Source organism: Chionomys nivalis, chromosome 5 (assembly GCF_950005125.1).
Source record: "Chionomys nivalis chromosome 5, mChiNiv1.1, whole genome shotgun sequence".
In the NCBI taxonomy this organism is placed as follows: domain Eukaryota; kingdom Metazoa; phylum Chordata; class Mammalia; order Rodentia; family Cricetidae; genus Chionomys; species Chionomys nivalis.
The window spans coordinates 23,021,301-23,045,000 of record NC_080090.1 but is presented as its reverse complement, the minus strand read 5'-3'; the positions used below and the strand labels follow the sequence as shown (position 1 = coordinate 23,045,000).

General features: G+C 45.7%; 6 non-coding genes across 6 annotated transcripts; 5 read left to right on the top strand and 1 right to left on the bottom strand.

Moving 5' to 3' along the window:
• Positions 1–4,883: 4,883 nt before the first annotated feature.
• Trnal-cag (transfer RNA leucine (anticodon CAG)) lies at positions 4,884–4,966 on the bottom strand. The gene has a single exon. It is a non-coding gene; the product is annotated as a tRNA-Leu (tRNA).
• A 455-nt stretch (positions 4,967–5,421) lies between these two features.
• Positions 5,422–5,493, top strand: Trnad-guc (transfer RNA aspartic acid (anticodon GUC)). Its single transcript has one exon. It is a non-coding gene; the product is annotated as a tRNA-Asp (tRNA).
• Positions 5,494–5,917: 424 nt separating this feature from the next.
• Positions 5,918–5,989, top strand: Trnae-cuc (transfer RNA glutamic acid (anticodon CUC)). The gene has a single exon. It is a non-coding gene; the product is annotated as a tRNA-Glu (tRNA).
• A 6,427-nt stretch (positions 5,990–12,416) lies between these two features.
• On the top strand, positions 12,417–12,489 carry Trnav-cac (transfer RNA valine (anticodon CAC)). The gene has a single exon. It is a non-coding gene; the product is annotated as a tRNA-Val (tRNA).
• Positions 12,490–12,705: 216 nt separating this feature from the next.
• On the top strand, positions 12,706–12,778 carry Trnav-cac (transfer RNA valine (anticodon CAC)). The gene has a single exon. It is a non-coding gene; the product is annotated as a tRNA-Val (tRNA).
• A 9,743-nt stretch (positions 12,779–22,521) lies between these two features.
• On the top strand, positions 22,522–22,623 carry LOC130875287 (U6 spliceosomal RNA). Its single transcript, XR_009057214.1, has one exon. It is a non-coding gene; the product is annotated as a U6 spliceosomal RNA (small nuclear RNA).
• Positions 22,624–23,700: the final 1,077 nt, after the last annotated feature.

The following is a 23,700-nucleotide window of genomic DNA, read 5'->3' as shown; positions in this document are numbered from 1 at the left end:
GACCAGGTTCCTTCGCTCCCCTATTTCTTTGCCAGCAGCAACTCTTGGAGAGCTCAGAGAGCTTCAGAGCTCCCTGGCGACAGCAGCCTGCAGCTAGCTCTCTCTCTCTCTCTCTCTCCCTGTCCCTCCCCCTCCTCCTTCTCCCCCCGCCGCTCTTTTTCTCTCTGTCTCTCTATCTATATATATCTCTCTCTCTTCTCTCTGTCTGTTTCTCTTTCTCTCTCTCTCTCTCTCTCTCTCTCTCTCTCTCTCCCTCTCCCTCCCCCTCCTCCTTCCCCCCCCTGCTCCTTTTCTCTCTCTCTGTCTCTCTATCTATCTATATATCTATATATCTCTCTCTTCTCTCTCTCTGTCTCTCTCTTTCTCTCTCTCTCTCCCTCTCCTTTTCCCTCCTTTTTCTCCCCTTCTCTCTCTATCTATCTATATATCTATATATCTCTCTCTTTCTCTCTGTCTCTTTCTCTCTCTTTCTCTCTCTCTATCTCTCTTTCTCTCTCTCTTTCTCTCTCTCTATCTCTCACACACACACACAAACAAGCACACCCACCAGAAACACACACACACACACAAACTCAGGGAAGTCGATGCCGCGCAGGCCAGAGAGGCACAATCATGCGCAACTCCAGCGAAGGTCCTCCTGTGCCAAGATGGCTCTTCCTCGCAGGTCCCGCACTGAGACCCCTGACCTTCTGAGACCTAGGCTCGTGCAGGCTGCTATTGGCAAGTCGTCTGTCCAGGGAGCTTCCCTGTCCGGGCCCAATTGACCGGCAAGGCTCAAAGCCTGCTCCAGCGAGCTCAGGGTGTCCACAGACTCTGTGTTGCGCACCTTCTCTGGCCTCCCAAGCCTTGGACCGTGTGTCCCTTCCTGTGGTCCTAATCCTCTTTGTGCGGTGGGTGGGTACCACGAAGGAAAACGTTCACTCACCTGTCACCGGACTCAACCACCGCCCACCGGCAGAGAAAGGGCCTGTCTCACCACAGGAGACGGACTGCCCTCTGCCACCTGTCAGTCCTTGACCAGCCTGAACAAAGGCGAGTGGGAGTGGTCGTGACCACCGCAGCTTTTTTCTTTTGTCTAAAGAGAACCCAAGAACAGACCAAGTGGGGCTCTTCAGTTGACTCTTGTCGGCAGTCACAGCTCTAACAAGGTAGCCAAACAAGAGCAAGAGAGACCCAAAGTGGTGACTTGGAGATGGGGTTTGTACTCTGGCTGCTGCTGCTGCTGCTGCTGCTGGTGGTCGTGGTCGTGGTCGTGGTGGTCGTGGTGGTGGTGATGTATGGATTTGTTGTTTGTTGGGAGGCCATGGCATATGTGGTTCAGTGGAAGAATTCTTGCCTGTCCATGGGGTAGGCCCGGTTTTGGTTTTTGGCCTATGCAGAGGCCAGTCTCTTTCGGTTCTTAGACTTTAGCCCAGTCCAAGGCGCACTGTGTTCACAGCAATCCATTTCTCCTAAGGCTTCCTCCACCCCACACCCAAGGTTCTTGACCCCAACTGTCTTCCAACCTCTTACATCAGTTCCTGACACAACCCTCCAGCCTCCCACTCCACAGTGTGGTCCACACACATCCTGCCTCTCTCACGATGGATACTTAGTGGACCTGTCTCTCCCGGGATCTCAAAGGGTTCCCTCAGTCGGACCTTCTTCTGCATCCTCTTCTAATGGACAGTCGGGGTTGAAAGTAGAGGCCTTCTTTCTCTTAGAGCTTCCTTCGCATCCTCTTTTTCTAGTCCTTTGAGAGCTTTTCCACCTTCTGAGCTTCACTCTTTCTGACGTGAGCCAGGAGTGTGTGTGGTTGGCGAGATCAACAGATAATATAGGTAAAATGTCGTTTGGAATAAAACCTTGAACTTTTCAAGGAAGGATAGATTGTTCATTATTGTCTCCATGTTTGCCAAATACAAGTCGACTCTACATTATGAATTTAATTCTTACCTCGTATCTTTGTGTCCATTTTTATTCATCAAAACTCTGTGCAAGTTAACATTATTTATATCAGTTTGACAATCCAGCTTAAGGAGGAGTCACCTTCTGGACAATCCACAGATAAAAATGCCCAGTAGAACAGAATATGTTCATGAGATAAACACAAAGGAGATAAACATACAGGGGAATTTTCAGAAGCACATGTGAAGTTACGGGCAGAAGTAAAAGACCTTCCGGAGTCTGTAACCCCGTAGCCTTGCTTAATGCGGTTTTCCCCATCAGACTGTCTCCTTTCCGTAGGCTGATACCTTGAATATTAACCGCCATCTGCTGTTCTCAGGACATGACTTCTGACCTCAAGGGAAAGCATGAAACTAAAGGACAAACAAGATGCATTTAATTAACAATGATCATTAACCTTTAAACACTTAAACAAGACTTTTAACTTAAGATTTAAGGTCTTGGGTACTGGAGAGATGGCTCAGCAGTTAAGAGCACTGGCTGCTTTTCCAGTGGTCCCGAGGGCAATTCCCAGAACCCAAATGGCAGCTCACAACTGTCTGTAACTCCAGTTCCAGGGAATCTGACACCCTCACATAGACATACATATAGTCAAATCACCAATACATATAAAATAAGAATAAATAAATATTTTTAAAAATATTTAGGATCTTTAATATTTAGGACAGTTTGAGCTACGAGCTTAAAAAGGTCTTCTTAAGCAATTTGATATACAGATGCATAAGCTTTACCAAAAATAATTTTAACTGAAATTTTTCAAAATAATCTAATTTATATTGATTACGTTTTCAGTTTAACTGCTTCTGGTCTCCAAAGTGATTTAAGAAACATGCAATTATGTTTGCATTTTTTTACCACTATATTATCCAAAAAAATCTTTTTAAAATTTTTGATTTCAGTTTATTTCTATTTTCTTTTTAAAATCCATTCCAAGTCTGTTTAAGTTGATATTTTATTTTAATAACTTTTAAAGATTTATTTATTTATGTAAATATGTATACCTGAATGCCAGAAGAGGGTATCAGATCCCATTATAAATGACTGTGAGTTACCATGTGGTTGCTAGTAATTGAACTCAGAACCTCTGGAAGAGCAGCCAGTGCTCTTAACCTCTGAGCCTTCTCTCCACCTCCCTTAAATTGATATTTTAAAAATTCTCTTATGTTGCGAAACATATAAATTTAAAAAATGAAGTTTCCGTAGTAAAGCACAAAATAAAATCTCTTATTTTGCTTATGTTGGTAACTCATTATTGGATGAATACATAATTTAAACAGGCATCCATCTATTAATTATAACTTATTTTAAACAAAATTGTTTTTAGATACTTGTTTTAGGCTTAACCTTGAAAACATATATAGGAAGCCAAATTTTTCCTTTCCCCCCTCCCCCTCCTCCTGCCTAGACAAGGTTTCACAGTCCTGGATGTCCTGGGACTCACTTTGTAGTGACGAGGCCTCAAACTCACTGAGATCCACCCGCCTCTGCCTCCCAAGTACTGGGAGTGGCATGTGCCACCACCGCCCAACTTGCCTTTTTCCCCCCATAAATTTGTCTTTTTAAATGAGTCATATTTGTATTTGTATAACTACAAACAGGATGGGTTTTTTGTTTGTTTGTTTGATTGTTGTTGTTATTTTGTTTTGTTTTGTTTGGGTTTTCAAGGCAGGGTTTTTCTGTGTAGCTCTGGCTGTCCTGGAACTCTGTAGACCTCCTGTCTCCCTTGGTCTGTTCTTGGAAGAAATACAGGCAGGAAATACTCACCATTCCTGACACCACAAAGGTGTCCCCTGACCTCCACAAGTGCACAGAACATTCACCCACCCCTAATAACAACTATACTACTACCAACAACTGTAACAAGTAAGCCAGGTATGGTGGTGCAGGCCTGTAGTCTAAGTAGTCAGAGGGAGAGACAGAAGAATCAGGGGTTCAAGTCCATCTTCACTAACGGCAAATTCAAGGTCAGCCCAGCCACGTCTTATAGATGACTCAGTTTTGGTTCCCAGAACCCATATGGCAGCTCACGGCGTGAGTATGGATTTCCTCTGCAGGCCTCTGTGGCCTCTGTGTTCAACGTGGAGCTCTTACATTCAGGCAAACACTCACCCACACATTTAAAAAAAATAAAAAGTATTAAAGTATAGTAAAAGGAGAGGAAGTGGTGGCAAATGCAAGAGGGGAAGAAGAATGGAGAGTTGAAGCAGCCTCAGTCTGAGTTCTACAAAACTGGAGACCAGGCAGGAGAATCTCAAGTGTGAAGTCAGTCTTTGCCACATAGTTTTAGGCCACTCTGGACAACTCCGTGAGATGTTATCTCAAAAAACTGAAAAGAGCAGGAGTTTGTAGCTAACATGTAAAGCACCTGACCAGCCCTGGGCAAAACCCACAAAGAAACAAGCCAAACATAAAGTTTAGAGTTAAATACAAAATCAGAAATTTAGTGTGTAAAGGCTAGTATCAGAAAGTAGTAAGAAAAAATAGTTCTATATGCCAAATAAAGGTGGGAACACTGGATAGCTAACTTGCAGAAGAAGGGTTCACGCTCACCATTCAATTATATAGTCTGAATAAGGCTTGTACCAAATGTGGAAATCAAGTTGTAAAGGGTCTGGAAAAAGATTCAGCATAAAGTGTAATTGTCTTTTAGCGATGATTGAAAATGCAGAAGCAATGAGGAGAAAACCTAGATATGTTAACATGGGGTGAGGGTGAGGGGTGATGCTGACGACACTTAAAGCACAATAAAGTAAGGCTTGAGTTAAAAAGGGCTTGGGGATGTACTCAACAGCGCCGTGTGCCTAGCAATCATAAGAAAAAGGAGCGAGGGAGGGGTGAGGAAGGGAGGAGAATCAATGTAAAATTTGTATTTATGTCTAGGCAGGAAGAGAAAAGAATTGCTAACCTTACAATGAAGAATCCTAGAAAAAAACATGTGTCAGGAGTGGGATTCGAACCCACGCCTCCAGGGGAGACTGCGACCTGAACGCAGCGCCTTAGACCGCTCGGCCATCCTGACTACCGATCCTACGACGTTCGCGCATTCGTGGCAGAGACAACTTGAACCCGTTCAGTCACCCACTGGTGATTGGATCTGACAACAGGGACATGTTGACTCCACACTGAAGCTGCCAACCTACCCACAGAAAACAAGCAACCGCCTACTACTCGGATGGCCACGATGTTCCAAGTCCCCGGAGCTCTGGTCTTTTCACAGGCGGGCTGGGTCACACCATCTTCAGTGTAGGAACCAGCACAGCAACATCGCCTCTTCTCCGGAGAATGCAGGGGGCCAGGGTCGCGGTGGTCACACAGGGCGGCGTGTCGGGTCCTGGTGGGAGGGGCATTCTGGCCGTGTCGGAGAGACTTTGGGGTTCGGTGTGGAGGTCGTCGGTGCTTCGGAGGGAGGGTAGCGGGCGCTGCGAAGTGCGTCGGAGATGGCCCGCCGTCCCGGGCACAATATTGCCGTCGTCATCCTCGTTAGTATAGTGGTGAGTATCCCCGCCTGTCACGCGGGAGACCGGGGTTCGATTCCCCGACGGGGAGATGTGCTATCCTTTTGGTGCCCTATCGGTGCTGTCCCGGCTGCTCCCTGGTTCCTGTGGCCCTCCAAGAACAGCGCGCGCTCGGCGGCGGAGGCCCGGTTGGGGTTGGCGTGGGTGTCGGCTTTGACTCTGAGGTTGGGGCCATTGTGGGGAGAACCTGGTACGCGACCGCGACACGCAGTTTACGCACCTTTTGCCAAGGTTCAGGGCCGAGGGTGGCCCCGTCTGGCGCCTTTCTGTCCGTGTCACAACTGCACGAAGGACAGAAGAAGGCGCGGGAGGTTTTGAGGCTGTGAGGAGTGGGAGTATCCCCAAGGAATGTGTCTTTGTTTGGCTTCTGCTTATGGCTGGCCATCAAACAGCCGTATTAGTCATGAACGTCTAATCATAGTCAGGGCTTATTAAGGAAGAAGCAGAACTATCACTCCCTGGTGGTCTAGTGGTTAGGATTCGGCGCTCTCACCGCCGCGGCCCGGGTTCGATTCCCGGTCAGGGAAGATGTCTTTTTAGTCTAGTTTCCTTCATAAAATTGTTTTTCTTTTCGCCACATATTTCTCATGGTCCTCATGCTGCCCAGCAACACCTCACCATACAAGGACATTTCTCTTTGCCTTGCAACCCTATACAATTTAACGCACTTCCCCGAAATTTACACTTGCACATCTCAGTGTTTCTGCTTCCCTTGGTGCGAAGTTACACTGCCACCATCACACGCGGCGCACACACATGCCACTCAGAGTGCCCAGATCACCTGATCACACCATCGGCTCTTAGGTCTGAAAGAATCTCTCAGGACCGTCTCACCTGCTCCTGATGAGCTTTCTATCATCTTCTTGGATGCTGCAAACCAAAGCAGACTGGACAGGCCGTTAGCTGATTTGAGTCTTCTGGGCTCTTGATCCTTGAACTCTCTCTCGTTGAGTGACTAGCTCTTCTCCAAAGCTCCAGGGGATCTCGGTGATAGTAAATCAGAGAGGGCTGAAAACATAGCGTGTGGTTACAGTGCACAGCTGCCCAGGACGGACTTTTTCCAAGATCATTTCGTCATTTAAACATTTAATGCCATCAGGTGTGATGTCCTTATGGCTGGAGTGTCAGAAATCTTTGTTAAACTTTCCATGGAAGAGAACGCCAAATGATGAATGGCTTTGGGACTTTTAAAAGCCAGAGACAACCACATCCATTACTAAAACCTTCCCTTTTCCTTTCTTTCCTTTTTTCTTTTTGGATTTTTAAGAGAGGGTTTCTTCCTGTAAAACCTGCTGCACAAAAAAAAAAAAAAAAAGTGTCTGGCTTTAAAATTCATAAATAAATCATAAAACCAGGCTTCAAAAACCTCTGCAAAAACAAAGACATCATGCTGACATCTCCAGCACAGAGTCCCTAGTTCAAATGAGCCCCTAGTTCAAATGAGCAGTGAGCTGTTTTCTCAACACAGCCACTCTTGCTCCCTTCCGCAACTGCAGTCTTCAGTGAGCTTAGTGTTACCAACTTCTAACTGGGAGGTGAGCAAACCAGCAAGGGCCTGGATGAGACAGGCACAGTAGTCTGGTGTTCTGTGTTTTACAATTACACCACTGAGCTCTGACAAGGTCGGAAATGCAGAGTCTGTAAATACAACTTTTTTTTAAAAGCCTCTTTTTATTAATTCTTTGAGAATTCCCTACAGTGTATCTCAATCATATTTACCCCCAACTCCTCTACAATGCACCCCATCTTGTTACCCCTCCCCCAAGATTATGTTCTTTCTTTTTCATAACCCACTGGGTTCGGTTTGTGCTGCCCATACTTTTCTGGGTATGGGGCCATTTAATGAAACCTGGTCAACTGTATCAGAGACTTCATTCACCCTTAAAGAAAACTGAGTCTCTTTTTCTCAGAAGTCACCAACTGTCCATAGCTCCCCAGGCAAAGGTGGAGGCTGATGAACCCCTCATAAATACGATCTTTAAGAAGATCTGAATTGGTATTGCCTTTGTAGAACAGTTGGTTAGTGTCTTGACCTGCAGGAGATGAACTGGGGTCCCTGGGCCCTGGAAGAGAGAGGAATGAAGAGAGAGGCAAGAGACACGAGAAATGGACACAAGTCTGGATTCTGATCAAGCTGCCAACTTTATTTTTTCTCAGGAGTGTTATATAGCAAACGGGCAGGGAGGAGGGTAGGATGCTGGAATGTCAGGGCTGGAGGCATCCGCTAGCTGCTAGGAAGAGAAAAGGGGGTGCTGAGAGTCTCTAAGTATTTACTAACAAGGGAAATACTAATTACTTCTGGTGCCTGGGGTCCGCAGGTCTGCAGGGGATCTGAACTCACAGGAAGGTAAGGGTTACCCTAGGCCCGGAACTTGCCCTACAGAGGCTTCTGAATAGCTTACTTAATTTGTGACTAAGATGGCTATAACCAAATTTGCTTCCAGCAGGATAGCTCATTTAGCTGTTAAGTCAGGGCCTTAAGGGAATGTTTTATTTCTTTTGTAGCCTTTGGTTTTTCTGTTCTTTCTTAAGACCCAGAAGCTCAACTTCTAATCCAGAGTCTTATAAATTCTGGTTCCCTCACTGGAAACATTTCCTACCCTACCTCCTCACACATTTAGAGAGTGTAGGCCAAACCAGAGGTTCGTGTGTTTCCCTTTCTTCTTCCTTTCCTCTCTTCCCTCTGTGGTTAGCCAGGGTTCTCTACAGGAACACAACTGTAGAATGACTCTCTCTGTATAGAGAAAGGGTTATTAGAGTGGCTTACAACTGTCATCCTGCTACTCCAACAATGGCTGTCTACCAACCAAAAGTCCAAGAATCCAGTATTGGTCAGACCACGAGGCTGGATGCCTCCGCTGGACATCTTCGGTGTATGCCAGAATCTCAAAGAAGTAGGCCCTAATGTCAGTGAAGGAATGCACATGCCAGAGTGAGGGCAAGTGGGGAGAGAGAGGGAGAAAGAGAGTGTGAGTGTGCATGTATGTGTGTGTTTCCTTCTTCCGTGTCTTTATGTGGTCCAGATTAAAGGCGGATCTTCCCACCTCAGGAGATCTGGAGTGAAAGTGGGTCTTCCCACTTCAAATTATTTAATTAAGAAAATCCATCATAGGTGTACTCAGCTACTTGAATTTTAGTGAACTCTAGATGTAGCTAAGTTGACAACCAAAAATAGCATTCTATCATATTTTATCATATAACATATAATAACATGTATATAGTCACACACATATTACTTTGCTTGTATTTGTCCACACTATTACTCTCTCTTATTCCCACACCCACTCATGGGGAAGTCCTGCTGGATGAGAACTTACTATGTAGGCCAGGCTGGCCACAAATTTGAGGCAATTATCCTGCCCCTTGCTTCTGTCTCCAAAGTGCTGGCTACCATGTTCAGCTAATTCCATTAATTTTTCACAGCAGACATTAAAATAACTAGGAGGGAACAAGAGTGATTTGGGGGCAATTTGGAAGGGTTTAGGGGCAGCAAACATTTAGCCTCTATCCTCTTAGAGTCCCCCTGGGACCTGAGAACTAAACTGACATAAAATAGATCAACTGTTGGAATGCACAAAATGCCAGACATATTTCACACAGCACGCGGCCCTTCCTAAGAAAATGAGAAAGCAAAGGAGCAGTTACCGTCAGACAGAAGTACCTCAAGAAGGACTTGGAGGGGGCTGGAGAGATGGCTCAGAGGTTAAGAGCACTGCCTGCTCTTCCAAAGGTCCTGAGTTCAATTCCCAGCAACCACATGGTGGCTGACAACCATCTGTAATGAGGTCTGGTGCCCTCTTCTGGCCTTCAGGCATACACGCAGACAGAATATTGTATACATAATAAATAAATAAATATTAAAAAAAAAAAAGAAGGACTTGGAATGTCTTCGTTCCTTATTTTCTGTCAATGAAGCCTCCACCTATGCTCTTATCCCTCTTATCCAAGAGAAAGCCAATGTGCTAGACCCAAATACCCAGGTACATCTAAAAACTACTAGAACGTACTCGAAGAGGGGCGGCACAGCTCACACCTGCAATCCCAGCACTTGGGATGCAGAGGCATCTGGATTAGGAGGTCAAGGCCATCTTTGGCTACCTATCAAGTTGGAGGCCAGCCTAGACTACATAAGACCTCATTTCAGAAAAACTAAAACAAACAAAAATATTCAAATTAGTCCTGCAAAGTTTTCCCAGAATGCACTATGTAAAAATATTCATTATGCCGTCCTGGTGGTCTAGTGGCTAGGGTTCATGACTGTCAGCACCGTGGTCTGGGTTTAATTCTTGGTTAGGAAATCTTGCTTTTACATCTAACCAATATTATAACCACCAGACAAACATTCCACAGTCCTCCGTTCTATTTGTCAAAGTCTGGTACACTTTTCAAAGATCCTGAATTGCTCGACGCCGACCACAGGTGAAGCTCAGTGAGGAACTGTCACGGTTGCCATGAACCCTGATGCTCTCAGAACCTTACTTTTGCTTAACTCATTATAGTTCATTTCACATATAAAGTTTATTATGGATAGACATGTGTCCTCATTCCTCTGCCCCACCCCCTTCTCTCTGATGAAATGAATTGAGAATGACTCCATTCCTAAAATATGTAAATTAAGTGTACTGACTGGGCTCCCTAACTGGGCTCCCCGAGAAGACCCGTCAAAGTGGAGGCAGCAGTGGAGCTGGTGGCATTACCTGTGTGGTCCACACCTGGAACACACCTGCTCTTAGAGGCCCAATGAACAGGTAGTAAATACCGATGTCGCGAATATTTCGGCACGCGTGTGTGGGTTCACTCGGGACAGAGAAATGAAGACCTGGAGACACGTGGAGAATGAACTTAAGTAGATTTCCATATCTCAGAACAAACATATAAGCTTCTGAGAATACAATGCCAGGTGCAAACACCTGATGCACGAGGTACCGGCAGTTTTCCCGGTTTCCTTTAAACCAGGTTTTGCATAGGCTTTGTATCCATGGGAAACATAGGGCAACAAAAGGTATTTGTGACACAGAGGAAGGCCTAGGGGCCGTGTGAAAACTCCGGAGCCAGGTCGGGTGTAAGCCAGCGGGTCTCACGGCTAGGGGAGGTTGCTGGCTATCTTTCTGGCACTATTGGGACATTCTATCACATACAGAGAAGGAAGCAGGGGAAGGAGGATCTGCATCCTATTAAAACCATGTATGTTAATCCAATCTTTCTGTATGAATTCCTTTTCCTGTTTATTTGTTTGTTTATTGAGACAGGCTTTCTCTGTGTATCTCTGGCTGTCCTGGAACTTGTTCTGTAGATCAGAGCTGTCCTTGAACTCAAAGATCTGCCTGTCTCCGTCTCCTGAGTCCTGGGATTAAAGGTACACGCTACCACCATCGGCTCTATATTGATTTCTAACGTGTAAATGTCCCCAGCAGAGTGGGTTAAGCAAACAGGCAGGTCCAACGGGAACTCGTAGACATCCACTGACCTCTTCCTCCCGGGTACTGGGAGTTAAGACTTGGGCAAAGGAGTCTGTCCTTTAGTCTGCTTTCTCAGAGTTTGGCTTTATAGTTTAGGTGGGCCACAAACCCCACATTTTCTTGCCTTAGAATTCCTGAGTGCTAAGGTTAAAAATGTGATCGCTATAAATTTGAGCTAATTTAAAAAATAAATACATTGTAGCCGGCCTGGCAGAGCTCTGTGAGTTTGAGGCCTACCTGATCTACAAGGGCTAGTTCCAGGACAGGCTCCAAAGCTACAGCGAAACCCTGTAAGAAAATAACACACTGTACAATAAAACCCAATATAGGAGACTAGAGACATCTTTAATCCCATCTCTTGGGAGGCAAAGGCAGGCATAGTCTATAAATCAAGTTCCAGGACAGCCAGGGCAGCATAGAGGGACCCTGCTTCAAAACAAAAGAAAAAGGGAGGTCCAGATAAAACAGAGGTCAACAACTAGAAAATCGCGAGCACTTTGTGGGCATTCAATGCTGTAATTACACAACATAGGTAACAGGTAAAATTCAAACTATTTAAGCTTGTTTTTTAATTAAAAATATGTTAGGTGTGTGTGTGTGTGTGTGTGTGTGAGAGAGAGAGAGAGAGAGAGAGAGAGAGAGAGAGAGAGAGAGAGAGAGAGAGAGAGAGAGTTTGGTCTACATAGGTCAGATGAGGGTGTTGGTTTCTACAGCGGGGATTGCCTCATGTCCCTCTCCTCCAGCTGTGCAGTGGTCAAGTACTAAGGTCAAGAATGTTGACGACAGGGGCTGGAGAGATGGCTCAGCGGTTAAGGTCCTGTTCAATTCCCAGCAACCACATGGTGGCTCACAAACCATCTGTAATGAGGCCTGGTGCCCTCTTCTGGCCTTCAGGCATACACGCAGAAAGAATAATAATAATAATAAATAAATAAATATTTTTTAAAAAAAGAATGTCGACAAGTACTTCACATAAACCTTTTCACTCATTAAAAAAAAAAAAAAGCTAAACGAGAAAGCCTGAAAATGCTTTCGACTTAGACATAGGACAAACGTAAGATGCATTTTCATTGTTTTGGGCCTGAGTTTACAACGTCCTTCTTGCCAAGGCCCTCACTTGAATGGCTTCCTGCCTGACGACCTACCGGTCCATTTTTTCTCCAGTCCCGCGGCACAGCAGATTCTGGGCGCCAGGGGGCGCCCTAAACTCATCAGTCGGCCATTCCTGGAGCTCCTCGGGATCTGGAAAACCATGGGTGCTTACGGAAGCCGAGAACAGCTCTTCCTATGGCCTCGGGGTCCTGGGGTCCTTAATCTCGCTGGCAGTTTTCTTTGGAGCTACCATGTATCTACATGGGTGAATGTCATCTAGCCTCAGAGTGGAACCTACCTGATTCCAGAAGTTGATTGACAGGATTGAATTTAAGAACGGGATTCAGCAAACAATAAATTCACTCCAAATGTAGCTTGCTTACAAAGCTACAGTCACCAGCCGGTTTCCGTAGTGTAGTGGTTATCACGTTCGCCTCACACGCGAAAGGTCCCCGGTTCGAAACCGGGCGGAAACAGCATGTTAGTTTTTTTCTTTTTTTTTGTCTTTCCACTTCTGGTGGAAGGATCATCTTGGGGAAAAAGAACCCAACCAATTCACAATCATCTAGCCTCAGAGTGGAACCTACCTGATTCCAGAAGTTGATTGACAGGATTGAATTTAAGAACGGGATTCAGCAAACAATAAATTCACTCCAAATGTAGCTTGCTTACAAAGCTACAGTCACCAGCCGGTTTCCGTAGTGTAGTGGTTATCACGTTCGCCTCACACGCGAAAGGTCCCCGGTTCGAAACCGGGCGGAAACAGCATGTTAGTTTTTTTCTTTTTTTTTGTCTTTCCACTTCTGGTGGAAGGATCATCTTGGGGAAAAAGAACCCAACCAATTCACAATGAAATCCCCACGTCTCCTGGGTCCTACGAGGATTGGAGCATTTGCAATGATAATTACACGAAGAAAGGCAGTTGGTGGCGGTGAGCTGGTCTTTTCAGGGCATCGACACATAAGTTAGATTTTGTTTCTTCAGCGAGAGATCCGTAGGTACTTGTGTTGCCCTTCAGTTTCTGGATTGTGTCTTCCAGAAAGCACCGTGGACACACTAAGAGCCAGAAACACGCTGCTCGGTGCGTGGAGTCGTCAAGTCTGACTTCTGCCCCAGGAAGCATGGGCTCTAGTCTCTTCAGGGGGATTGCCTCGTGTCCTTCTCCTCCAGAGTCTACAACCTGTACTGAGATCCAAACCCCCTCCCCCCGTTATATATATTTAAATGTTGCTTTATAATGCGGTTTGATTGACCTTCATTTAGCAGAGACACTCCCATATCTATTATTTACACCTGTCTTTACTGTCGGTGGTTTTGGTTGTTCTTGGACATGAAAATTATTTTTCTCTCTCCCTCTTCACAGTCTCTTTCCATGAGGAATGGTAAGGTCCTTGGTTCTAAATCAGTTTGAAATATTTTTTTTGTTGTTGTTGTTGTTGTTTTGTTTTGTTTTTTCAAGACAGGGTTTCTCTGTAGCTTTGGAGCCTGTCCTGGAACTAGCTCTGTAGACCAGGCTGGTCTCGAACTCACAAAGATCCGCCTGCCGAGTGCTGGGATTAAAGGTGTGTGCCACCATCGCCTGGCTCTGAGTTAACTTTTAAATGATGGGATGTACGTGACTTTTGACTTTTGACTTTTTGGTTTTCTGTCGTCCCACACCCTTCCCTGCTATGTGGAACTGGCGGTGCCAGGGGAGGTTCAGAGCCTTGGTAAACACTATCAAGGAATGCCAGGGTAAAACAGTAGATTAAGTACAAACACTAGTTTAACTGAAAAACTCTGTTAATGGAAATTGCAAAGAAGGGCAATTTGTATCTGAGTTTTACCTTGAGGTTGTAAAAACTCTTTCGTTATTGCCTAATGCTTGCTATAAAAGGAGGAGTTCAAAAACCGGCCTTTGCCACAGCCTTACAGATCCATCTCTGGCTGTGGTCTCAGCTAGATGATAAGCTTTTTGTGCCCCGTGGAGATTTATTTTTTTAATTTTTAATTTTTTTCCTGGAATAAAGTTTGCTTCTGATTTATTAGACTTTGGTGGTCTGTCCCCATCTTTGTGCGACCCCCATGGACCCAATACAGAGTGAGTCCCAGGACAGCCAGGGCTACACAGAGAAATTCTATATCTCAAAATAATAATAATAATAATAATGTTTATGGAAAGGATAATGCCCATGGCTCGAGAGAGATGCAGTCAATGTGAGCAGCACAGAGCGCTGCCGTATGGCCGCTGGGAACCAAGCCCAGTCCCAAGGAAGAGAAGCCAGGCAAACAGTGCTCTTAATATAGTTCCCCCCTTTTCTTTTCTTTTTTCCATTTTTTAAAAAATAGGGTCTTACTATGTAGCTCTGGCTGGCCTGAAATTCTCTATGTACACCAGGATGGCCTCAAATTCACAGAAATCTGCTTGCTTCTGCCTCCCTAGTGTTGGGATTAAAGGTGTATGCTTCTCTACCTGGATATTTTTACTTTTGCTCCATATATACTTAAAAATTCACTCATCCAAAATTGAAGACATAGTTCTGGGCGGTTGTGGTATATGCCTTTAATCTTAGCACTCAGGAAACAGAGGCAGGCAGATCTCTGTGAGTTCGAGGCGAGACTGATCGACAAAGCGAGTTCCAGGACAGGCTCCAAAACTACAGAGAAACCCTGTCTTGAAAAAGAAAACAAAAACAAAACTGAAGGATGATACAGAACACAGGGTTTCACACTGTGGTCTGTACTGGCCTTGAACCTGAGGCAATACTCCTGCATCAGCCACCTGAGTTTTTGCTTTGTATATCCCTTTTTAAAATTTTTTTTATTTAATGCAAAGTATGTGGTGGCCTACTGTTATCGTCAGGGCAAAGCATTCCAAAACACAGAGTGAAAAACCACATCCTGGGGTTCTGAAAGAAAGAGCTCAACATTGTGCTGGCATTCTGAGCCTGCGCATCACCCCGAGTTCCAGCGAGGATGAGGATTGAGCTGCAATTGAACCTGGACCAGAAATTATACGCTAACCTAAAACCTGGCCCTGAACTTGACCCATAATGTTAGGCAAAATAACAATCCCCCCCACACACACACATATCCATGTATTAAGTAATGAGTATGTTGCCTAATGTTGTACTATGTGTTGGATGTGGTTTAAGTATGTTTCCCCAAATGTTTGTGTGCTAGAAGCTAGAAGCAGTAGAGCCCGTTGTGGCTCTGCTGAGGTGAGAACACAGCCCTGACCAGAGAGACAGCTCAGTGGTTAAAAGCTGCTCTTCCAGACGATCCCAGCACCCGCAGTGAAACTCATCCCACCCCCTCGTCTGGCTTCCCCGAGCACAGACACCCAGCTTGTGTAAACATATGCAAAACACCTGTACACATAAAAAATCAATTAAAAATAAAAGTAGAGCCCAATAAGTAAGTTAACCCATGCATCACAACTGTGTTCCTGCATATATGTGTGTGTGCCCAAGACACACACACACACAGAGAGCTAGTGGAAGGTGCCCAGATCATTGGAGTTGCTTTCATCATGAATGAAGCTCTTGAGGTAGTTATTCTTCTAAAAAGTCTAGCCCATCAATTCCCTCGGCTTCCGGATCCTCCACCTGTCTCCTTTCTCACCATGTGGTCCTCACCAGAGAACTAACACACGACTGCGCTTGATACTGGACCTTTGACCTCCAAATGTGAGCTAAATAAACGGTACTTTGTACTCCATATGGTATTTTCTTCTATTAAGAGATAGCATGTAGCACAGACTTTGAGGAGGAAGATTTATTGAGGCTGGCTTATGCCCTTCTAACAGGAAGAAAGCAAGTAAGAGGTTGCAACAACTAGTTACAAAGGAAGCCAACCGAAACCAGAGGGATGTCTTGTGTGGTGGCTTCCCAGACGAGTTTGGGGCTGGCCTGGGTTGCAAAGCATTTCTAGAAAGCACGAGACGAAACTGTGCACTTGGCCCATCCCCAACTTCCGGTTTGGGGGCGGGGGGGGGCGGTCTGACTGCCCCGCCTCATCCCCTGGCCGCCCCGCCTCCCTGCCCGGTCCCACGGTCCCTTTAGAGCTTTCTGGGTAGTCCAGCGTGAGTCACGGAAACAGGGGGGGGGGGCGATTGGGGGGAGCTGAGCTCATTTCTGGACAGGGGGACCGGATGTGACTCTCGGGGGCAAGTCCATTCCTCTCTGTGGCCGGAGCTGTGGTCAGAAGAACCCCAAGACCTCGCAAGGGAAAAGGGTATTTTCGTTTCAACTGAGTTCCCGTCACTCCTGTCTAATTTCCCCTCCCCCGCCGCCCCGCACCAGACAGGGTTTCATCTCTGTAGCCGTGACGACCAGGCTGGCCTCGAACTCAAAAATACATCTGAGTGTTGTGTTTGCAGTGGTGCACCCCACTCCCACCCCCTGCCTGGCCCAACAATTCAACAATTAATTTAGGAATATTATCTCTCATTAGGTAACTTTTTAAAGTTTTTTGTTGTTGTTTTGTTTCTGTCTTTTGAGAAAGGATTTCTTTGTGCTCTGCAGACCAGACTGGCCTCAGACTCAGAGATCTGCCTGTTTCTGCCTCCCGAGTGCTGGAATTAAACACGTGCAGGTTCACGTCTGAACTTTTAGAATCTTTAATTCACTGTCAACTTTGAAATCAAGCGGGTCAAATGACCCTTTCCCAGGGGTCCCATATCAGATCTCCTGCATATCAGATATTTATATTACAATTCATAACAGTAGCAAATTTACAATTATGAAGTAGCAACGAAAATAATTTTGTAGTTGGGGATCACCACACCAGGAGGAACTGTATTTAGGGGTCACAGCGTTAGGAAGACTGAGAACCACTGACTTAAAATCTGTTCTACAGGGTTGGCAAGAGACTTGAACCTGGAATGGCTACCAGAAGCCCAGGGCAATGTCCCCAGTTAGTTCATTGGGGCACCTGACGATAGGGAACCTGAAATGAACCTATCCTATAATCATACTGATGAATATCTTGCATATCGCCATAGAACCTTCATCTAGCGATGGATGGAGATAGAGACAGAGACCCACACTGGAGCACTGGACTGAGCTCCCAAGGTTATAATGAGGAGCAGAAGGAGAGAGAACATGAACAAGGAAGTCAGGACCATGAGGGGTGCACCCAACCACTGAGACAGGGGGGCCGATCTATTGGGAGCTCACCAAGGCCAGCTGGACTGCTACTGAAAAAAACATGGGATAAAACCGGACTCTCTTAATGTGGTGGACAATGAGAGCTGACGAGAGGCCAAGGAGAATGGCACAGGAACTTTCATCTGGCGATGGATCGAGAGAGAGACAGAGACCCAATTTGGATCAACCGTCTGAGCTCTTAAGGTCCAAATGAGGAGCAGAAGGAGGGAGAACATGAGCAAGGAAATCAGGACCACGAGGGGTGCACCCACCCACTGTGACAGTGGAACTGATCTATTGGGAGCTCTCCAAGGCCAGCTGGACTGGGACTGAATAAGCATGGGTTGAAACTGGACTCTCTGAACAAGGCGGACAGTGAAGGCTGATGAGAAGCCAAGGACAATGGCACTAGGTTTCGATCCTAATACATGAACTGGCTTTGTGGGAGCGTAGCCTGTTTGGATGCTCACCTTCCTGGACCTAGATAGAAGTGGGAGGACCTTGGTCTTCATGTAGAGCAGGGAATTTGGACTGCTCTTCAGTATCGAGAGGGAGGGGGAGTGGACTAGGGGGTGGGGATAGGGGGAGGGGAGCGGGGGGAGGGGGCAATATGTGGGAGGAGGGGGAGGGAAATGGGAAACGGGGAGCAGTTGGAAATTTTAAGTAAAAAAGAAAAAAAAAATCTGTTCTACAGAGCCTGTGGCTCACACCTTTAATCCCAGAGGCAGAGGCAGGTAGGATCTCTATGAATTCCAGGCCAACCTGGTCTATGTGGTAAGTTTCAGTATGGCTAGAGCTACTTTATAGAGAGAACCTGTCTTAAGAAAAAGAAAATGAAAAGAATAAGAAAAAGAAAAGAAAGTACTGCAAACACAATTAGCCCATTTACTTAAGGCATTTTGACCCTTCCCATCCATGAAGAGAGTTTTCCAGGACTCTCACCAGAAACTCTGAGCAACCCTGATCACGCCTCTAGAACAATGCTGTTTACATGTTTCCTAAGCAACCATTTGAGATACAACTTCAGGTCTATGTTAACAGCTTATGTTAAGATACTTATTTGTGACTCTGCTGGAGGAGCCCATACGAACACTTAGGTGTCTTATTCTTTCCTGTCTCTCTTTCTTTTCATCTTCACGTTAAAATGAAGAGATGGCAAGCACTGATGCTTATACTCCTGCCTCCACCTCCTGAGTGCTGGTTTTGACTGCAGGTATAAACACCACCTTGTTTAATGCAGACTTAAGTACAGATATATTTTGTTTTTCGAGACAGGGTTTCTCTGTGGCTTTGGAGCCTGTCCTGGAACTAGCTCTTGTAGACCAGGCTGGTCTCGAACTCACAGAGATTCACCTGCCTCTGCCTCCCAAGTGCTGGGATTAAAGGCGTGCGCCACCACCGCCCGGCTTTAAGTACAGATATTGAAAGAAGATGGAGAGGAGCTTAGGAAAAAGACAGCACACACCTTACAAACCTGATTGTGGGTAAGACTTCTCAAAAAAGAAAGACCGGACATTCAACTGTCATCACTAGTAACTTCCAGTCGTTACCTTGTATCTGGGCTATTTCTGTGTACTCACTTGAGCAATGGAGTCTGCAGCTCCTTGCGAGACACTGACTAAGAAGGAAATGACACCGGTTTCGTTAGACAAAGTGACACACCTTCCTCTTCATCCTCTGGGGATGCACTTAGAATCCACCATCCTGGACATGAGAAGTAAAACGCCCTGATGGTAAAATAGTTCAGTAAAATTAATTTTAAAAACAAGATATCATCTGAGAAGTCACATGTTCGTGATCCTGCTTACAACCTCAGCTGGGAAGCAGCCAACACCTTGCTTTTCCCTGTCACAAAGTGGAGGGTGGGGCAGCCAATTCAGCCAATTCACAGACAAAGAGTCTGGAAGGACCCTGTGAGACACGCATGCTGGGGTCTAAAATGGGGGAAAGGCTGAGCTGCATATGTGACAACATGCCATTGTAATGTGTATTATAACCAGCATAATTTACAGTCACATGAATGGGCAGTTCCAGACGATTCCAGTCCCTGAGCTATCATCAACCTCGAGCCTCCAAGTCTTCCCAGCTCAAGTGTCAGTGATCCGGATTTGGGGGCAGAGACAACCCATCCCTACTGTTGCCCCTCCCAACCTTTTGGTTTCTTAACAGAGGGTTGTTTTGTTTTGTTTTGTTTGCTTGCTTTTTGTTTTTCAAGACAGGGTTTCTCTGTGTAACAGTCCTGGCTGTCCTGGAACTCGATTTGTAGACCAGGCTGGCCTCGAACTCACTGAGATCCACCTGCCTCTGCCTCCCAAGTGCTAGAATTAAAGGCATGCGCCACCACTGCCCAATTTTTTGTTGTTGTTTCCCCCAGAGTTTTGCTACACACCCCAAGCCTACTTGGGGTGTTTCCACTTCTACCTCCTGCTTTCAGGGTTCTTTAAATGTCCTGTATTTATTTATTTATTCAGCTTTTTTTTTTGAGACAGGGTCTCTCTGTATAGTCCTGGTTGTCTTGGAACTATGAGGAACAGGCTGGCTTGGTATCTATTTTTTTAAAGTTATGAGCTCCCTTCTGGCAAAGTCCTGGAATAGTACCAGATATTTTGTGGCTTGTATATTAGTTATTTTTCTCAGCACTGTGAGAAAATACTGGACAGAAGCAGCTTATGGAAATAGTCCTGGGGTGGAGCCTCCCCATGACACTATACTTGGGACGGCTCTGGAATGGAAGCTACCCTCATGATACCATAGCTGGGACAGCCCTGGGATGGAGGCTCCCCCAGGATACTCTACCTGGCTCTGAGAAATCAGTCATCTTCTCCTAGACATGAGTGTTTCTCCCTAGGGCAGTGCTCTGAATATACAGTGTCACCAGTTAATGTATTAATCACATCTTTCTAAGCAAAGATAATAGGAATTTTTACTTATTTGAAACCAAGAGTCTTTCCTCATTCTGAACATTCTGAGTTGAGTAACTTAGATTTTGGCTCTCAGGGTTTTTTTTTTTTTTTTTTTTTTTTTTTTTTTGGCAGGGGAGAGGAGTTGAGACAGGGTTTCTCTATAGCTTTGGAGCCTGTCCTGAAACTTGCTCACTTGCTGGCCTCAAACTCACAGAGATCCGCCTGCCCCTATCACCTGAGTGCTGGGATTAGAGGCATGCGCCACCACCGCCTGGTTTAGCATTTATGTGCTTATTGCCCCACTTTCTGGAATTTAATTTTGCCCTCGACTCTCTGCTGCTCTGTTTCTCAGGGTGTTCCCACCACGTCTTCCTGTTTCTGACACTAGTACTCACATAATTTAAGGACTGTGGTGAGCAGGGCGAGGTGGCATGCCTGCAATCCTAGCACAGAAAGGTTAAGGTCTGCATGGTTGTGTCCAGACCCTTCAAAACGTGTTATGGTACAATGTATCACAACTCAGGGATATATAACTTGGATCATAGCCAACTCTTCTTTCAAAAAAATTCTTTTGTGAGCTAGACATGGCGGTACGGGCCTTTATCTTAGCACTCGGGAGGCAGAGGTGGGCCGATCTCTCAATGTGAGACCAGCCTGGTCTACAATACTAGTTCCAGGACAGCCTGGGCTACACAAGAAACCCTGTCTCAGGGGAAATATTTTTTGTTGTTGTGAAAAGGATTTCAGGTATTGTAGCACATACCTGTAAGCTCCGAACTCAGGAAGCTGAGGCAGGAGGGACTGCTCTGAGTTTGGGGCTCTCTCAAAGAAGGAGGCGGAGAAGAAAAAGAGAATTGGCTTTTTTTTTGTTTCAACAAATTATTTTTAAAAGTTATTCTTTTTATAATTTATTTATTTGCATTTTATGTACATTGGCATTTTGCCTGCATGTATGTCTGTGTGAGGGTGTCGGATCCCCTGGAACAGGAGTTACAGACAGTTGTGAGCTGCCATGTGGGTGCTGGGAATTGAACCCTGGTCCTCTGGAAAAGCAGCCAGTGCCCTTCACGGTTGAGCAATCTCTTCAACCCTTAAAAATTATTCTTATGGCTGGAGATGCAGTTCAGTTGGTGTAATAACCCAGCGCTTGGGAGGTGGAGGTTGGAGGGGTGGGATTTCAGTGTCACCGTTGGCTATCCAGTGAGTTCAAGGGCAGCCTGCAGCACACCAGAGCCTGCCACACCTTACAGGAGACAGTTCTCTCTTTCCACCAGACGGGTCCCAGGGGTCAAACTCAGGCTGTCGGGTTTGGTGGTAAGCACCTTTACTCACGTGGCCATCTCCCTGGCCCAGGAACAGATTTCCAAAACAAGCTAAAAAGGATTGAGGATGTATCTCAGTGATGGAGTGCTGCCTAGCATGTGCTAAGCCTGGGTTCGATCCCTGGTGCTCACAAAATCAATAAAAACAATAATACAATAAATAATAATAATAAATGGTAAAAATAGTTTCTGAAGATAAAGACGAGGAAGGCACTTCCAAGAATAGAGGTGAGCCTGAGAGCTCAGCAGGCCCAAGCTCAAAGCCAGGGTCTGTGATTCTTAGATGTTAACTCACTTCTTCACACTAGATGCTCGGATCAGTTTTGTTCAGCTGATTTTCTATTTTTGAAAATCCATTTAATGTAAATTTTTTCGATTTAAAAAAAAATTCTTCCTCCAACTGAGTGTGTCACACTTGTGACCCAATCCCACTGCTCAGGAGGTGGAGGCAGGAGGACCTGGAATTTAAGGCCACGCTCAAGGTTAGTCTGAGCTACGTGGTACCGTCTGCGATACACACTCTTTCTTTTTTGCCTCTTCATTATTGTACACACACACACACAAACACGAGAGAGAGAGAGAGAGAGAGAGAGAGAGAGAGAGAGAGAGAGAGAGAGAGAGAGAGGGAGAGGGAGAGGGAGAGGGAGAGGGAGAGGGAGAGGGAGAGGGACAGGGACAGGGACAGGGACAGGGACAGGGACAGGGACAGGGAGAGGGAGAGGGAGAGAGAGATTGAGATTATAATAGAAATGTCCAGTAGGGGGCGCCGTAGTCTCAGAGAAGAAAACTAATATAGCTATTGAACTTGGAGGTGTTTTGTGACTGAAGCTTTTACATTTGTAGCCATGCATCATTTCTGACCTTATTGTGTACAAAACTATTTCCGTTTTTATGGGGAAATCTTCAAAACCCAGGTCTCCACTCCAGCACCTTTTTACCATCTGGACCAGGGAGGTAGGATGCAGGGCTCCTTGGAGCTACTTGGGAGAAATCTTGAAGGGTTGACAATATACTAGAGATAATGGTTCAAGTGGTCCAAACTGTGTGGTAGGGGAAATAGATGCCTAAGTCTTTAACAATAACTGCTTACTCATCATTTTTGGTTTCATATTTTTGCCAAGGGGAGGAAATACATTAAAAGTTCAAGCTGTATGCTCCTGTCACAGGGGTGAACCATAGCACAGAACAATACAGAGAAGATCAGCACGGCCCCTGTGCAAGACTGCCATACAAAACATGAAGCATTCCATATTTTAAAAATAAACTTTTTTTTTTTTTTTTGAGACGGGGTTTCTCTGTGTAACATCTCTAGCTGTCCTGGAACTCACTCTGAAGACTAGGCTGGCCTCGAATTTACAGAGATCCACCTGCCTCTGCCTCCCAAATGCTGGAATTAAAGGCATGCACCACCACTGCCTGGCAAAATTCATGTTTCAAGCTGAGTGTGGTTTCAAGGTATGCACATGCATGTACAGCTTGGAAGGTAGAGGCAGGGAGAATAGAAGTTGAAGGTCATCTCCAGCCCATAGCTACAGAGGAAATTGAGCCAGTTTAGACTAGAGATCCTGTTTTCTGTGGGAAGTCCAAGTCTCCTACTTTGGGCTACTGTGAATTAGATAAACCACAGTACGTAGTGCTGTGTTATTTGGAGCGCTAATCACTCTAGCAAGCCCAGGTTCCATCCATAGACCTGCCAGAGGACGTTCATAGGTCTGTGAAAAGCAGTTTTCCAAAGCCGACTCTTTGATTCTACAACCTTGTTTCCTAGTGTACGCTACAGAGCACACTCACATGCAAAGTGACTCGTGAACAAAGGCATTGCTGCCTTGTCTCTGTGAGACCATGGGAGAAGCCTCAGTGTTGAGTATGCAAAGTTGATGCATGCATCATGAGTGTGGTCCACACACAGTTAGGAAGAGATTCACCTGCCTCTGCCTCCTGTGCTGGGATGAAAGGTGTGCACCACCACACCCAGCCATCCCTCTGGGTACTCGTAAGCCAATAACAATGTTAAAATTATTGAAGCCTCCTTGTATCAAATGTCTACCCCAGCTGTCATGCATAGTTAAACTAAGAAGTAGGACTGCCTTCACTTTCCATTCAAGGACACGGAGGCCTGGGCAGATGAACTTCCTCCCTAAGGAAGGCCTCAGATTCCAAGCACATCTAGAATTTCACCCAGATAGTTTGGCTCCAGGATGGACACTAGTGGCTGTCCTCACTTAGCTCCAGGTTTACACACTGTCCCAGCACCAAGGAAAACTGTCTTCATAGCAGGTAACAAAGCAGAAGCTCCCAGAGGAACCATGGGTGCAGAGCTGTCAAAATGGATG